The sequence below is a fragment of the Ruditapes philippinarum genome, unplaced genomic scaffold (assembly GCF_026571515.1).
Source record: "Ruditapes philippinarum isolate M1 unplaced genomic scaffold, ASM2657151v2 ctg12002_1_1_1_1, whole genome shotgun sequence".
Taxonomy (NCBI): domain Eukaryota; kingdom Metazoa; phylum Mollusca; class Bivalvia; order Venerida; family Veneridae; genus Ruditapes; species Ruditapes philippinarum.
The window spans coordinates 12,340-29,060 of NW_026855668.1; the positions used below are offsets into that span (position 1 = coordinate 12,340).

At 33.3% G+C, this 16,721-nt stretch overlaps 1 long non-coding RNA gene across 1 annotated transcript; it reads left to right on the plus strand.

The window, feature by feature from the left end:
* The first annotated feature begins 313 nt into the window (after positions 1-313).
* Positions 314-16,419, plus strand: LOC132744063 (uncharacterized). The gene is made up of 3 exons (XR_009627650.1): positions 314-423; positions 4,639-4,708; positions 15,806-16,419. It is a non-coding gene; the product is annotated as an uncharacterized LOC132744063 (long non-coding RNA).
* The last annotated feature ends 302 nt before the right edge of the window (positions 16,420-16,721 follow it).

Sequence of the window (16,721 nt, forward strand, 5' to 3'; positions counted from 1 at the left end):
TAATTATTTTAACCAAACTAAGTGACAAACATTCATTTTGAAAAAAGCTTATTTATCTGTAAAATATTTGTTCTGTTCTGTAACGATATCTACTCCAAAACCGGGAGAGACCGGACAATAAACGTGTGGTACTATTCGCCGGTCATAAGTAAATCCCGGGCCGGGAATTACCTCCCTCTATAAATAGATTTTCGGAATATTTAGGTCATCAACTCATCATTCTATTAACAGCTTTCGGAATAACATACCATAATAACCCACTGAGTACTACAAAATGATAAGCAAAAATACCCCGAAGAGCGCGATTTATTGACGGTGTCGTATGAGTTTCGCAAGTACCATGAGATATGCAAGTACGCATGCGCGAAAATGTTATTTTCGTTTTCACACTTCCGGTATGAGATTTGCAAGTCGTTTGCTACGGTAAGTAAGATTTTATCATTTCCTGGTACTTTTCCTTGTCAAACGGTATCTTTTTTATACATTTCCAAGTATGGATATCAAAATACCAGTATTATGAATATTTAAAAACAATGTTTAGACATATCGGTGGCAGACTGATTAATTGAAAACGAAAGTAGGGTGCATAAATTCACAGGTAGATACAATCAGACAATGGGGTTCCAGTACACTATACATCCAATTTTTTTAGATTTAACCAAATAAACATCTCTGAATGAGGTTAATTGAAATTTGTATTATAAGTATGCCTGGGCTGCATTTTCTATTATTAGTGTTTGATTACACATCCCTTCTCCAGAGGAGAGCTGCAAGATATGTGACGAACCGTTACCACAACACAAGCAGCGTATCCTCAATGATCCAACACTTGGAGTGGGAGACATTAGAGTCACGACGGACCAAAGCCCAGCTGACCATGATGTTCAAGATCACCAATGACCTTGTAGACATACCAGTCAGCGATTATCTCACCCCTGCCCCGAGCCGCACTAGAAGTGACCACTCCAAGAAGTTCCATCTACCATCAACATCTACATCGTACTACAAGAACTCCTTCTTCCCTCGTACAGCCACGATATGGAACAGCTTACCTGCCTCCGTTGCAGAGGCCCCTGACTTGGTATCCTTCAAGCAGGGGCTATCAGCCCTCACATTCTAAGTCGCCTTAGGGGCCCAGCTACAAGTACCCACTAGTGATATCCAAGGCTGTGCCGGCAGCGGCCACCGTAACCGGAGAGGTTTGGGTTGAAGAGGCGAAATATAGCTGGCCATACTTTTTGTCTATATCTCTACCTTTGTACTATCCAACCTCTTCTTACTTTCTATCATTTCTTGTATATTTCTTTTTCTTGACCTAGCACCACCCGTCGCGTCATAATCAAGTGTGATTGCGCCGACGTACAATGTAGATGTAGAGACCATTTTCTGCATACTAACTGATAAAAACACAACCTATGTTTGAATGAAATTGTATCGCTAAGTCAGGTGTCATGACACTCATGATGAAGTTAGTGTCTGTGTCACAGGTGTTAGGCGCGTTAATTGGGCACAACGCTGCCCTCTACAACCCTTCTACCTCTCCAAAACAATGTAAACTGTAGTATTTTTCATTGGAAAAGAGTCAACTAGGCCCTATACCAACTCGGCACGGGTCAACTCGGCACGGGTCAACTCGGCCCACTTTACAAAAAATATATATAACGTATTAACTTTGCTTTGCATGTTGTTAAGGTAAATGAATAATAAGAAATACCTTATTATTTTAAACTAATACACTTACGAACTTTCGCTATATGTATATGCAGTATTTCAATAGAGCGGAAGTCAGTGCGCGAGCATGCGCTTTGCCATATCTCGATCAGTTACCGGTCACGTGCCATGAAGCGACACTTAGTGTACATGACTTTCACAACTAAAATATCAGACAAACACATTAAAACAATACACATAAACTACACATAGTTGTTTTCCCATATTAATATTTTGCATTTGCAACAGACAGTCAAACAAATATCTCAATATTCTTACCGATTTAATGTATTGTTTACATGTGATGACAGCAGCGCTGTGTGTTAGATTACTTTCGGTTCAGAAAATTCGTTTGTTTACCATCAAAACGCATATGTTTACCATAGGAACCATATATAGATAGAAAGCAAATTATACAAAGGTAAGGAAAAAATTGTCCGTTTCTTCACAAAAAATCGAATAAATAAATACAAAGTCTTTTAAAAAGGTCCCTTCTTTGAGTTCATTTAAAAGGGGAATAATTTAGTGGAATTTTAGGAAGGGAAACAAGGAATTATCATTCGTGGCTAGGGAATATGGCCGAATGAAATCATGCAAGCAAGTTTGTAAGTGTAATATATATACATTTTTTTATTATATTAATTAGTTTTTCATAACCTGAGTGAATATGATATTGATTTAATATGCCTAAAAACCCAAATTCTGTACATTGTTTTTCGCATCCAATGAACTTAATTGTAACAAAATGGGTACAAGAATAAAAAATGTATTAATCGTCAAATAAAAGGTTGAAAGTCAGTTAATGAAACAAAAACTTAAAAAATAAATAACTTATGACTTGGCGCTTGCGATAACGCCAATAAACACCTTTAATGCTTGGCTTTAATAAGTGTGTGTCAATAATGACAAGTGCGAAAATCCAATCACCGAAATTCATGTGCACGTGTCATACGTTTTTTTTCTTCTATCAAATAGAGAACCTTGTCTGTGCATTATCTAGTTAAAGTAATAAAGAACAGAATTTAACTATGTATCAATTTACTTGCTAAAAATTCACGTTAATATTATAGATATTTTCATATATAGACTTATTTTCATTAAACTAGGTAGCTTCTTTTTGAACGACCCTGTTTTCAATTTTCGTTTATTTCAATATAGGCCTTTATCATTTTTATACAGATCTGATTTTCGTAATTATTTTTCCTCTCAGTGTATATTACAACACATTGACACTGAAAGTATAAAAAATTACGATTAAACCTATCTAGAGTCAGAAATACAGTGAGATACGCAATCGACACTTATTACTTGCAATTTTACTGAGAAGAAAAGCCTGTCTGCTGCTAGTTCGGAAACTGTCAATCCGTGTATTATAAATAATTACAATAAATAGTGATAACACAAACCTAAATATTAATAATTGAAAAGTGGGCCGTGTTGACCCGTGCCGAGTTGGTATAGGGCCGAACGTTTTAGGGCAGAGCTGACCTGGATTTTTTTTTCATTTGGAATATGTTTTGATATTGGTAAAGGGTCAACTCGGCCAGCTTGGCTCTAGTCAACTCAGCACAGGGTCAGCTCGGCCCTCTATTAACAATCTTAGATATAGATTGTTTAGTTGAAAAACTTTTTAAGCAGTATCAAAATAACTATAAAACTGTAAAAGTAATTTAGAGGTATGATTACTAACATAAGTAAAAAATTGAAAAAAATGACAGCATATTTTTTTGAAATGATCTTTGTTCCTTAAAAAAGAAAAGATATCAAAACAAGATGTTTTTTCTGACTGATTCATAAATAAAGTTTTTAGATTGAATTTTTTGACAATAAGATTTATATAAAATACTGTTACAGGGCTACAGATAACATTTTGTGTATATTGGGTAATTACCCCTTGTTTTGTGATCTATTGGTTTTTTTTCTATTTTCTTTCATTTATTTCTGATTTTTTTACCCTACCCCCTCTAACCAATTTCGGTTATAAAGCACGAGTTCATGTATTTTACCCAAAATTTCTGACCTTCATTGTAGACTGTTGTAGGTTTTGTATGGTTATAAAAAAGCTACTTACTACTTTGCTTTATAGTTTATTGGTCTAGGAGATTTCCAAGCTGCCTGATATAATTTAAAGGTTAAAACAGTCTGAAACAGTATGATCTGCCTGATGTACGCGTTAAGTATTAATTTATATATTAATTTTCAACCCCCTCTGGAAAAAAAATGCTGGATTTGTATCAGCTACGATGGGGCAGATTTCTGTGTCATACCTGTAAAAGTCATGGAGGTCTTTTAAATTATCTGTCAAAAGAACTAAAATGTCATTAAATGTACAGTATATATTTATATAATGAAAGTCTGTATTTTTTCAACATTTAAAATTTGGGGAAATTAAAAGGATTTTTTGCAAAAATTGAAGGAAAAATATGATATAATTTGACTTCTAAGGGTTTCATGTATGATATAAAAAATCTTTAAATGGAAACACTGTCCAGCGCCAGGAAAATGAGCCTGTTAAAGAAATGGGAAAAAACATTGGCGAAATTGGCCTACACTTAAAATTTCATGGAAAATATATGACATATATTAATATGCAATCACCCGGCATAAGTCATTATATGCCATATGACAGTTTGAGTCCTAGTCTGGCATCACATCTTTCTCACAGTGTGGCAAATAAAATTTTGCCACTTTTTTAATGGCATAAATAGACAATCTGTGTTAGTTGTATTTGTAGAGTTTTTGTCAAGGAAAGGTGTGGTTCTGAGATTTCAAATTGTGAAATGTAGTCTATCACAGCATGTATAATAAAAAAATAAATACCTGAATGATAAGATAATTTAATAGTAAGAATAGAGTAAAGTCTGTACAGACTTTCATTATAAGTAAAATGTCAAAAACATCTGTCCCAAGCTTTTTTTTCAATTTTAGGTGTATGTTGCCGGCAAATTGGGTTAAACATGGAGAAAGGTTGGGAAATAAAAGAGGAATCTAGAAACAGGTAAAACAATTTTGCATAAAAATAAATCTTGTGCCAATTATGTTATGAATGGTAATATTTATTCAGAAATGTGCAGGAACCATGAGTTCTGAATGTGTTGTCAGCAATATTTAATAAACATTTATCAATATAATTGACATGAGATTGAATAAAAATAATAAATACAGAATCCCTAAAGAAAGCCCAACACAGCAAAATTGAAAATGTTGCAGGCTCGGTTTGATTGAGCCTGTTCATGGACAGTACTGGAAAGTGCAAGCTACCGTCCACGCCCCCTAGCACCGGCTTAAGCAGAATTCAACATTTATACGTGAAATAGTAAAATTTTGAATTTAGAAACATCCGCAGATGTGTTCATACGGCGGTTATCATGGAACCTTCAATGTGACACTTCCGTGCCATTCCATGAAAAGTGGCGTATGGTCCCCAAGTAATAAAAAGCGTGTGCAAATCTCATGACCCTACTTGATTTTTTAAAAAATTGATAGCATATCAAATCTGATGACACAAATTTAATTAGTAGTGATATTGTTTTAGACATATATGCACTCATCATGAGTAATGAATGTCTTGACAGAAATATTTAAGATACATTTATCAATTTATTGAATATTTTAATGAAATATTAATTATGAAACTTGCAAATCTCATGGTTAAAATCAATTTTTTGTGCCTTGGTATATTAAGTATATTTGTGTATTTAGATGACATATAAAGTCAAGACAATGTAAATGAACTAACATGTCATGATACAAACTTATAGTTTTCATGATGGAGGATTGATTTTCCACCAGAACTTGAAAATCTAATGATAGATAATTGTTAAATTTGCTAAAAATTTGTAAGGTTATAAAATCTGATGAATTTCTGTCATAAATTAATTTTTGTTTGAAATGCAGTTGTTATTAGTAATGAATGTCTTCACATTAATATAAGAGACACATATATTTACTTATTTTATAAATTTGATTGGGAGGTTTATCTATTTCTTGGATTTTTTGCAAATCTCATGGTCCTATTTGATTTTAATATCCACGTTTTGTACATTTTTTAATTTAGATGACATATAGATATTGTTTATTTCTAGGTGTAAAAGACCTAACATGTCATGATATTGATTAAATTTAATAAAATTGGAAGGTTTCATGGTGATAATATTGATTTTCTACAAAAACTTGCAAATCTCATGGCTGTATTTGATGTTCATTTCCGTGTTTTTGTATATTTGTGAATTCAGATGACATAAAGAGTCAAAATATTGTTTATTTCTAGGTGTAAAAGACCTAACATGTCATGATATTGATTAAATTTAATAAAATTGGAAGATTTCATGGTGATAATATTGACTTTCTACAAAGACTTGCAAATCTCATGGCTGTATTTGATGTTCATTTCCGTGTTTTTGTATATTTTTGAATTCAGATGACATATAGAGTCAAAATATTGTTTATTTCTAGGTGTAAAAGACCTAACATGTCATGCTATTGGATAAAAAGGGAGAATTCAAAGAAACCACACGTCAACACCGGATAAATGTTAACAAAATTTTAATAAAAGATCTACCGGTTTCGAACCTATCTGGTTCTTCATCAGGATAAATTTTACAAAGTATAAATCTAGCTAAAGTATAAAAATTGTGTAAGATGGTAAGTCACGTGATATATAAAAATAGTAACAAAATTAATAAAGTTTTCTAAAAAAAGATAGAGTTTTGGAAAATTGCCAGGAAAATTATGGAGTTGTGCCAAGTTTCTTTAGGTTGAACTTTAAATTGTTTTTTGAAAAATACCATATATACTGTACACGTTGATGATTAGTTCATTTCACTATTATGCATTAAATGTTCATCCTCGCAGATAGTTGATGTTGAGGAGCTATTCGTTGGTGATGTGGTTCTGTCTGTTTGTAGATGTTCTTCTGTTTTTGGTGTAGGGCTTAGTGGTGATATTGGTCTGGGAATGTTAAATTTTAGGTCTTCTGTCTTTGGTTGTTTGTGAATTTTCTTCTTTTTTAAGTCCAGTTGTCCGGTTTTGCCTTGGATAATTCTGAAGGTGGGTTTCTTAAGGATGGTCATCTTTTTGGGAGGGTCTTTTGATGGAGTCATGGAATTTAGAATTTTTACTATATGGAATTTTTCCTCACGTAGAAAATGGATATTTCTTTGAATGACGTTTTAGAGAGTCTCTCCTTGCTAATAATTTCTGGCACCAATCACATCTAAATTTAATTGTTGTTTGTTCATGTTTCTTCATGTGTCTTCTCAGGTTTTTTGCTGAATGAACGACTAGTTTGCATATGTTACATACGTGAAAGTTGTCTATAAAATTTAGTTGTTCTAATTCTTTCTGTGTATTGTCTTCTAATTTTTTAGCGTATAGTACTTCTTTTAAATTAAATTCAATCCGTCCGGTGTTTTGGTATTTAACTTCTTTATCCATAGTTCTTCGGTTCGTAATCGTTTGTTTAGGTTGCGCTCCGTGTTTTGTATTATTGAAATCGTGATGTCCGTGACGTCGTGTTCAGTGCCGAAATGGCGCGCAATTGGTTTAAATGTGTTTTTCGCGCGAATATCTGCCATATGACCATAGAGTCTTTCTTTGATAGTGTTTCCCGTCTGACCCACGTACTGAATGTTACAATTTTTGCAAGTTATTAGGTATATAATGCTCGGAGTTTTACATGTAAATTGACCTTGAATTTTAAATACCTCGGACGTTGTTGTGCTTTTAATCTCTGTCGAGTTTTTCATGAATTTACAAGCAAAACAATTTTGTTTGCATGCGTAGCTTCCCTGTGTTAATTTCTTGCAGTTTAAATCTGACTTGATTAATAGATCTCTCGTGTTTTTCGTTCGACGATGAACTGCTAGAATTTTGGCATTTTTAATAAAGTTTGTGGATCTGTTCTCTTGTAGAATCTTAAGAAATGTATAAAAGAAATTTTGCGCTGGCGGAATAAATGGGTTGTAAGTGGTGATGAATGGAATGATTTGTCTGTCATGATATTGATTAAATTTAATATAATTGGAAGGTTTCATGGTGATAATATTGATTTTCTACAAAAACTTGCAAATCTCATGGCTGTATTTGATGTTCATTTCCGTGTTTTTGTATATTTGTGAATTCAGATGACATATAGAGTCATGTTTATTTCTAGGTGTAAAAGACCTAACATGTCATGATATTGATTAAATTTAATAAAATTGGAAGGTTTCATGGTGATAATATTGATTTTCTACAAAAACTTGCAAATCTCATGGCTGTATTTGATGTTCATTTCCGTGTTTTTGTATATTTGTGAATTCAGATGACATATAGAGTCAAGATATTGTTTATTTCTAGGTGTAAAAGACCTAACATGTCATAATATTAATTAAATTTAATAAAATTGGAAGGTTTCATGGTGATAATATTGATTTTCTACAAAAACTTGCAAATCTCATGGCTGTATTTGATGTTCATTTCCGTGTTTTTGTATATTTGTGAATTCAGATGACATAAAGAGTCATGAAATTTCTAGGTGTAAAAGACCTAACATGTAATGATATTGATTAAATTTAATACAATTGGAAGGTTTCATGGTGAAAATATTGATTTTCTACAAAAACTTGCAAATCTCATGGCTGTATTTGATGTTCATTTCCGTGTTTTTGTATATTTGTGAATTCAGATGACATAAAGAGTCAAAATATTGTTTATTTCTAGGTGTAAAAGACCTAACATGTCATAATATTAATTAAATTTAATAAAATTGGAAGGTTTCATGGTGATAATATTGATTTTCTACAAAAACTTGCAAACCTCATGGCTGTATTTGATGTTCATTTCCGTGTTTTTGTATATTTGTGAATTCAGATGACATATAGAGTCAAGATATTGTTTATTTCTAGGTGTAAAAGACCTAACATGTCATAATATTAATTAAATTTAATAAAATTGGAAGGTTTCATGGTGATAATATTGATTTTCTACAAAAACTTGCAAATGTCATGGCTGTATTTGATGTTCATTTCCGTGTGTTTGTATATTTGTGAATTCAGATGACATAAAGAGTCAAAATATTGTTTATTTCTAGGTGTAAAAGACCTTACATGTAATGATATTGATTAAATTTAATACAATTGGAAGGTTTCATGGTGATAATATTGATTTTCTACAAAGACTTGCAAATCTCATGGTTGTATTTGATGTTCATTTCCGTGTTTTTGTATATTTGTGAATTCAGATGACATAAAGAGTCATGAAATTTCTAGGTGTAAAAGACCTAACATGTAATGATATTGATTAAATTTAATACAATTGGAAGGTTTCATGGTGAAAATATTGATTTTCTACAAAAACTTGCAAATCTCATGGCTGTATTTGATGTTCATTTCCGTGTGTTTGTATATTTGTGAATTCAGATGACATAAAGAGTCAAAATATTGTTTATTTCTAGGTGTAAAAGACCTAACATGTCATAATATTAATTAAATTTAATAAAATTGGAAGGTTTCATGGTGATAATATTGATTTTCTACAAAAACTTGCAAACCTCATGGCTGTATTTGATGTTCATTTCCGTGTTTTTGTATATTTGTGAATTCAGATGACATATAGAGTCAAGATATTGTTTATTTCTAGGTGTAAAAGACCTAACATGTCATAATATTAATTAAATTTAATAAAATTGGAAGGTTTCATGGTGATAATATTGATTTTCTACAAAAACTTGCAAAAATCTCAATGGCTGTATTTGATGTTCATTTCCGTGTGTTTGTATATTTGTGAATTCAGATGACATAAAGAGTCAAAATATTGTTTATTTCTAGGTGTAAAAGACCTTACATGTAATGATATTGATTAAATTTAATACAATTGGAAGGTTTCATGGTGATAATATTGATTTTCTACAAAGACTTGCAAATCTCATGGTTGTATTTGATGTTCATTTCCGTGTTTTTGTATATTTGTGAATTCAGATGACATATAGAGTCAACATATTGTTTATTTCTAGGTGTAAAGACCTAACATGTCAAGATTTTGATTGAATTCATTTAAAAACAAAAACAAAACAAAAATTTGACAGGAGGGCTTTTGTCCTGCAGGGCTTTTGTCTGTTTTTGTGTAGGACAAAAGTTCTCCCAGACAAAGCCCCTTCAGTCCAAAAATGACAAGTCGGACAAAAGTCCTCCCACATCAAATACATATGAGCCGCGCCATGACAAAACCAACATAATGGGTTTGCTACCAGCATGGATCCAGACCAGCCTGCGCACCTGCGCAGTCTGATCAGGATCCATGCTCTTCACTATCGGTTTTTTCTACTTGTTAAAGGGTTTGTAAGCAAACAGCATGGATCCTGATCAGACCGCGCAGATGCGCAGGCTGGTCTGGATCCATGCTGGTCGCAAACCCATTATGTTGGTTTTGTTGTGACGTGGCTTATACTATGTACTTTGAATAGTTTGTATTTTCTTTTCAAAACTCTCAACATATAAAAATTGTAATCATGAATATTTTTGTTTTCCATTGACATAAGCATATTTGTATGATTTGTATTTGTATATTCAGGCAATTCTGAATAATAAATGCTAAATCTGTAAGTGCATATTTATTCATGTATTTATGAAAGGATTTCTCTCAGTTGAATTTCATTATTAATAGAGTAATAAAAGATGATAAAAAGTTCAAATAAACTAAAATTAAAAGTCCAAGACATTTATAATGTGCCTTGTAATGAGTCAATTACTTTTAAAAGTGAGTTTGATTTTAAAAAGTTACCTCGTTAAACATTTCAGAAAGGTATATTCTGAATGAAACATCTAGATCATACATATACTCAGGCCAATTGAAAACAACAACAAATATATATGTTACAATTTAAATATGTAGAGTGCATTGAAAAAAAAACACCCGTATTTAACATACATATAATATTTTTGTTACGGGGGGGGGGGGGGGTTGAATGTCTGCCTTTGTTAACTTTAAGATTCCTTTGACCCACAGTCTTCATATTTGGCATGGAGGCTAGTTCATGATTAGTAGATGACCCCTATTGATTTTGAGGTCACCAGGTCAAAGGTCAAGGTCACAGGGGCCTTGACTTCAAAAAGCTTGTCCGCCCAATAACTTAAGATTCCTTTGACCAACAGTCTTCATATTTGGCATTGAGGTTAGTCATGATAAGTAGATGACCCCTATTGATTTTGATGTCACCAGTTCAAAAGTCAAGGTCACAGGGGCCTTGACTTCAAAAAGCTTGTCCGCCCAATAACTTAAGATTCCTTTGACCCACAGTCTTCATATTTGGCATGGAGGCTAGTCATGATTAGTAGATGACCCCTATTGATTTTGAGGTCACCAGGTCAAAGGTCAAGGTCACAGGGGCCTTGACTTCAAAAAGCTTGTCCGCCCAATAACTTAAAATTCCTTTGACCCACAGTCTTCATATTTGGCATGAAGGCTAGTCATGATTAGTAGATGACCCCTATTTGATTTTGAGGTCACCAGGTCAAAGGTCAAGGTCACAGGGGCCTTGACTTCAAAAAGCTTGTCCACCCAATAACTTAAGATTCCTTTGACCCCACAGTCTTCATATTTGGCATGGAGGCTAGTCATGATTAGTAGATGACCCCTATTGACTTTGAGGTCACCAGGTCAAAGGTCAAGATCACAGGAGCCTTGACTTCAAAAAAGCTTGTCCGCCCCTATAACTTAAGATTCCTTTGACCCACAGTCGTCATGTTTGGCATGGAGGCTAGTCATGATAAGTAGATGACCCCTATTGATTTTGAGGTCACCAGGTCAAAGGTCAAAGTCACAGGGGACTTGACTTCAAAAAGTTTGGTCTGCCCAATAACTTTAGATTCCTTTGACCCACAGTCTTCATATTTGGCATGGATGTTGATCATGATTAGTAGATGACCCCTTTTTATTTTGAGATCACTGGATCAAAGGTCAAGGTCATAGGGACTTTGACTTCAAAAAGTTTGTCCACCCATTAACTTAAGATTCATTTGACCCACAGTCTTCATATTATGCATGGATGTTGATCATGACTATAAGGTGACCCCTATTGATTTTGAGGTCACTGGGTCAAAGGTCAAGGTCACAGGGACCTTGACAAAAAAAGCTTTTCTTCTCAATTGCTAAAGAATGTCCTGTCCGCAATGTATTGATTTTGACATTTTCACATTTGAAGCATGTAGAATACATAACTTAGCAATGCACTGGCTTAGTAACCTCAGATTTGGCAGGGAGGTTGTCCTTTAGCTCTAAATGGCCACTGTTGATTCTGACAAAGTGGTATGCGGGGGTATTCACGCCATGATAGTGGCAGTTCTAGTTATGAATACTTTTGTTTTCCATTGGCATAAGCATGTTTGTATGAGCTTGAGCACATTCCTGAGAGGCATCTGAAAGATTAGTGCTAAAATCTGTAAGTGTATATTTATTCGCGTAGATATCAAGGATTACTCCTATATGAAGTTAATATTAATAGAGTAATAAATGATGAAAAGAAGTTAAAATTATCTATTTTAAAGTTAAAAACATTTATACTGTGCCTTGTAATGAGTCAATTACTTTTGAAAGTGACTTTGTTTTAAACGTCATTCGTGTAAAAAGTTACCACGTTAAACATTTCAGGAAGGTATATTCAGAATAAAAGGTAGTTCTACCTCATACACATACTTAGGCCAATTGAAAACAACAAGAAATATGTGTAACAATTTTGATATGTTGAGTGCATTGGAAAAAAAACACAGGTATTCAACATACATATTTGTTTTAGTTAGGGGAGGGCTTTTGTCCGCCTTGTTAATTTCACGGGAGGGCTTTTGTCCGCCCAGTCATTTTCATAGGAGGGCTTTTGTCCCCTCTGTTATTTTCAGGGTTTTTATAAAAGTTAAATCTCAAATAAAAAAATAATAGTTTTTAAAAAAAAAAGATTTGTTTACATATAAAGTCAGACATTAAACACTTGGTAGGTAACAAAATTGTTTAAGAAGTTAGTGTAGACTTGTATTGCTTGACATGTCTGCATCATGTGTATTGTATGTACCTGTCAACAGGTAAATGAAATATCATTTCCTCAATCATTTGTTGTCTTTTAACACCTTTTTGTAGATAAGACTATCTGTCATCAAGCCAGGGTGTTACCTGGACATATCTTGACCTAGTCAAAACATAAAAGTTGTATATTAGAAAAATTCAAAACAAAAGTGTCACTCCTTCAGATGAATTATATTATATATATGAAAATAGTGTTACTGTCAAAATTGGCCAATCAAAACAAAGCTTTTCCTAGAAATACATTTAAGTCCTCTTCCCTGTTGTTGATGTACATTATCAGCTAAGTTATCATGGAGTTAACAGAATATCAGCATCTTGTTCAATTCATTAATTCTAACTATAGTGCATATCCAGAACAATCTACAGGACCATTCTTCAACGGCCCTTAAAAACAAGAGAGACAACTTCAAGGCAAAGGCAAAGAAATATTTTGTGAAAGGTACAATAATCTCACAAGCTTCTATACTTGTTATTTACTTTGCAGAAACCATACACATTTTTGCATATGTAAAACTAAAATTTAAACTAAATGATTAATGAAAGGTAAAAGAAATTGATTATAGGAGACTATAATGTGGAAATATTATCTAAAAAGAAGTTGAATTTTATTGAAAACATTTAAAAAATACAGCAAACATAATAAAATGAAAGTAACAAAAGTAACATAAGTATATGGGTGCAGTTGATTCATAATTAAATTTTTCTAATTCATTCATTTATTTATATATATAATCAATTGTTTTCATATTGTTCGCTGTTTTCTAGTTACTAGTTGACTAGTGTCTGAAGTTTCTTGTATATTATCTGTATAAAAATCATAAATGCATTTAGTTTAATTGGAGGGCACTATAGATTTCACAAGTCCATGTGTTCATCTGTCCATCCGAAACACTGGATCCGGTGATAACACAAAAAGTTAATAAATGTCACATTTGCAATAAGTGGGTGCATTTTTCTATAGATTTAAACATAAAAATTTGGAGATACATGTAGTATATTTGAAGGAACTTGCAAATCTCATGGCTGGATTTTGGTTTCCACGTCTCAGTTTAAGTTTATTTGTTGTAAAAGATGGCATATAGAATGGAGATTTTATTGATTTCTAAGTGAAGATGTCCTTGTTAGTTAACACCCCAGTTACACAGAGCCATCGGTGATTGATCGGTAGTTTTTTTAGCTAAATTATGGAGTGAACCGATGACAACGTATTTAACACTGATATCACCTATTGGTCACCTGTTTTCCACCTATCAACTGCTATTGGGGAAAGATGAGTTTCATCGGTGAAAAATTACCGATTGGGATTTTTAAACACGTTTAAAATTCTCGATCGGTGAAAATATTTAGAAAATAACCGACGGCAACCTATATCACGAGATATGCAAGCTCTTAATCACCGATATCACCGATCGGACAATGAATAACCAAATATGAATCACCGACCATATCTGTCGGAAAGTGTTTTAACCACTGATGACTAGCTATCAAAACACCGATTAATCAGGCGTTACGCCCGATTTAGCTTCCGATTTGCAACCGATAAAAACCAAAAGTATTTCAGCATTTAATCATCGACCCATTCCCGTTTGAGTTTGCTTTCTGTCACCGATGGCCGTTTACACAGAAAACCAGAAATAAAATCACGCATGACAACCGATCATAACAGCGAGTAAATTTAAAATTAAATGACCGATTGGGGACCGATCGTCTGTGTAACTGGGCCCTAAGATATATATTGAATTTAGTAAACTTACAGTAATTTTTCATAAAAAGGTTGAATTTTTATGAAAACTTGCAATTCTCATGACCAAGAATTATCAAATTTGCTTTTCATTCTGTAATGGTTTAAGTCAGATGATAGAAACATCATAAGGGCAAAATATCACTCACATATGTATTTTGTATGTGTAATAAATGTCATGTTTGCAATAAGTGGGTGCATTTTTCTATAGATTTTAACACATAAAATTTGGCAATAGTATATTTGAAGGAACTTGCAAATCTCATGGCTGAATTTTGGTTAAATCCACGTCTCAGTTTAATTTTTTTTGTCGTAAAAGATGGCATATAGAATGAAGAGTTTGTTGATTTCTAAGTGAAGATGTCCGTGTTAGTTAAGATATATATTGAATTTAGTAAACTTAGTAATTTTTCATAAAAAGGTTGAATTTTTATGAAAACTTGCAATTCTCATGACGGAGATAATATCAAATTTGATTATTATTCTGAAATGGTTCAAATCAGGTGACAGAAACATCATAAGGGCAAAATATTACATCACGAAAATCATACAAACATAACATTTTTTAAAACAAAGAGAACAAGCAAAGTAAAAATTTTTTCTAATATTTTATTCACGACAGATATATAAGCAAAAATTCCCATCTACAAAAGCTGATAACGGTACATGTTAATGTAATTATACAATACCGGTTGTTGATATATTAAAACATATACATACCAAAAGGGTTAATTTTTTGCGGTTTTTGAATCTGCGGTGTTGTTATGAACCGCAAAAATAGCAGAAATAAAGTTCCCGCAGAAAATAGTACTTATACTGTATTTAAAATGAATACCTACAAAATGCCTGTATGAAAGACATATGAGCCGCGTCACGACAAAACCAACATAATGGGTTGCAACCAACATGTATCCAGACCAGTCTGCGCATCCGGGCAGTCTGATCAGGATCCATGCTGTTCGCTTACAAACCCTAATGCTAGTAGAGAAACTGACAGCGGACAACATGGATCCTGATCAGACTGCGCGGATGCTCAGGCTGATCTGGGTCCATACTGGTCGCAAACCCATTGTTGGTTTTGCCGTGACGGTGCTCATATGTTAATTAGTGTATATTCATTAAAAGCGAATGGACTCTATAAACATTTGGGGTTTTGTCTGTCTCTCTAATAACAATATTAAATTCAAGAGATCATATTTTTGCAAGCAGAAAGTCCACTTTTTGATATTCGCAAAACTTTGGGGACGCATACATATCCACTTATTCAGAATTGTTTATATTATTTGGTTTCCATTTCAACAGGACGAAAATATTACAACAGCAGAAGTGGATAGTTATGTTGAATAAAGAGAAGAGAAAAGGGTTATGACAAACAAGAAAGTTGGTGCCAATGTAAAAAAAGCCCAGGCCAGACAAAAAAAAAAGACTACAAAAGAAGAAACACCAAGCAACGGTATACAGAAATTTCAGTTGGTGACAAAGTGTTAGTTCACAATACCAGGAAGGCCATCACGAAAAGAAAGGGCAACTTGGAACCAAATTATACCGGCCCGTACATAGTGACTAAGTTTGAGGGAAAGCTGGCTAATTTAAAGACCGTCTCAGGTGATGAACTTAAAAAAAAAATACAACGTTGATCAACTAAAGGTTTTAATCAGTCCAGAGACAGACGACCAGGATTTCACAACATCAACATCAACCGGACAAGAGCCTCAGCCGACATCTGGGTACAAGAGCAGTACACCATACATCAACCCAAAGGACCTGAAAACTAAAAGCTATCTTCAACAGATAAAAGCTGATGGGTCTCTAAAACAGCTGATTGAGATTGTCGCAAAAATGGACCTGTCAAAACCAACAAGCCTGTCAAATTTAAGTAGGATGCTGAAAGAATGCCCAATACAAAGTTTTGTGTCAGAGGTAAGATCATTGAATTATAGCAGCATAAGTTAAAAAAGCAAGTTCAAAAAAACATTTGTATTTTCATGAATTATAATCTTCTGAAAACTTTGGCTTCAAGACTTAAAAAGAGTTTAAGGTATTACAACCCTAATGGGCACTATAAGGAACTAAAAAATTGACATCATAGGTCAGATATATACCTTAAAAAATACACCTGTATGCAATATTTAAACAAAGTTTACCATCAGGAAATCAAGTGATCGCCACTTTTCAGAACTCAAGCTAGGATATTATGAGGGCCCCTTTTTTAGAAATG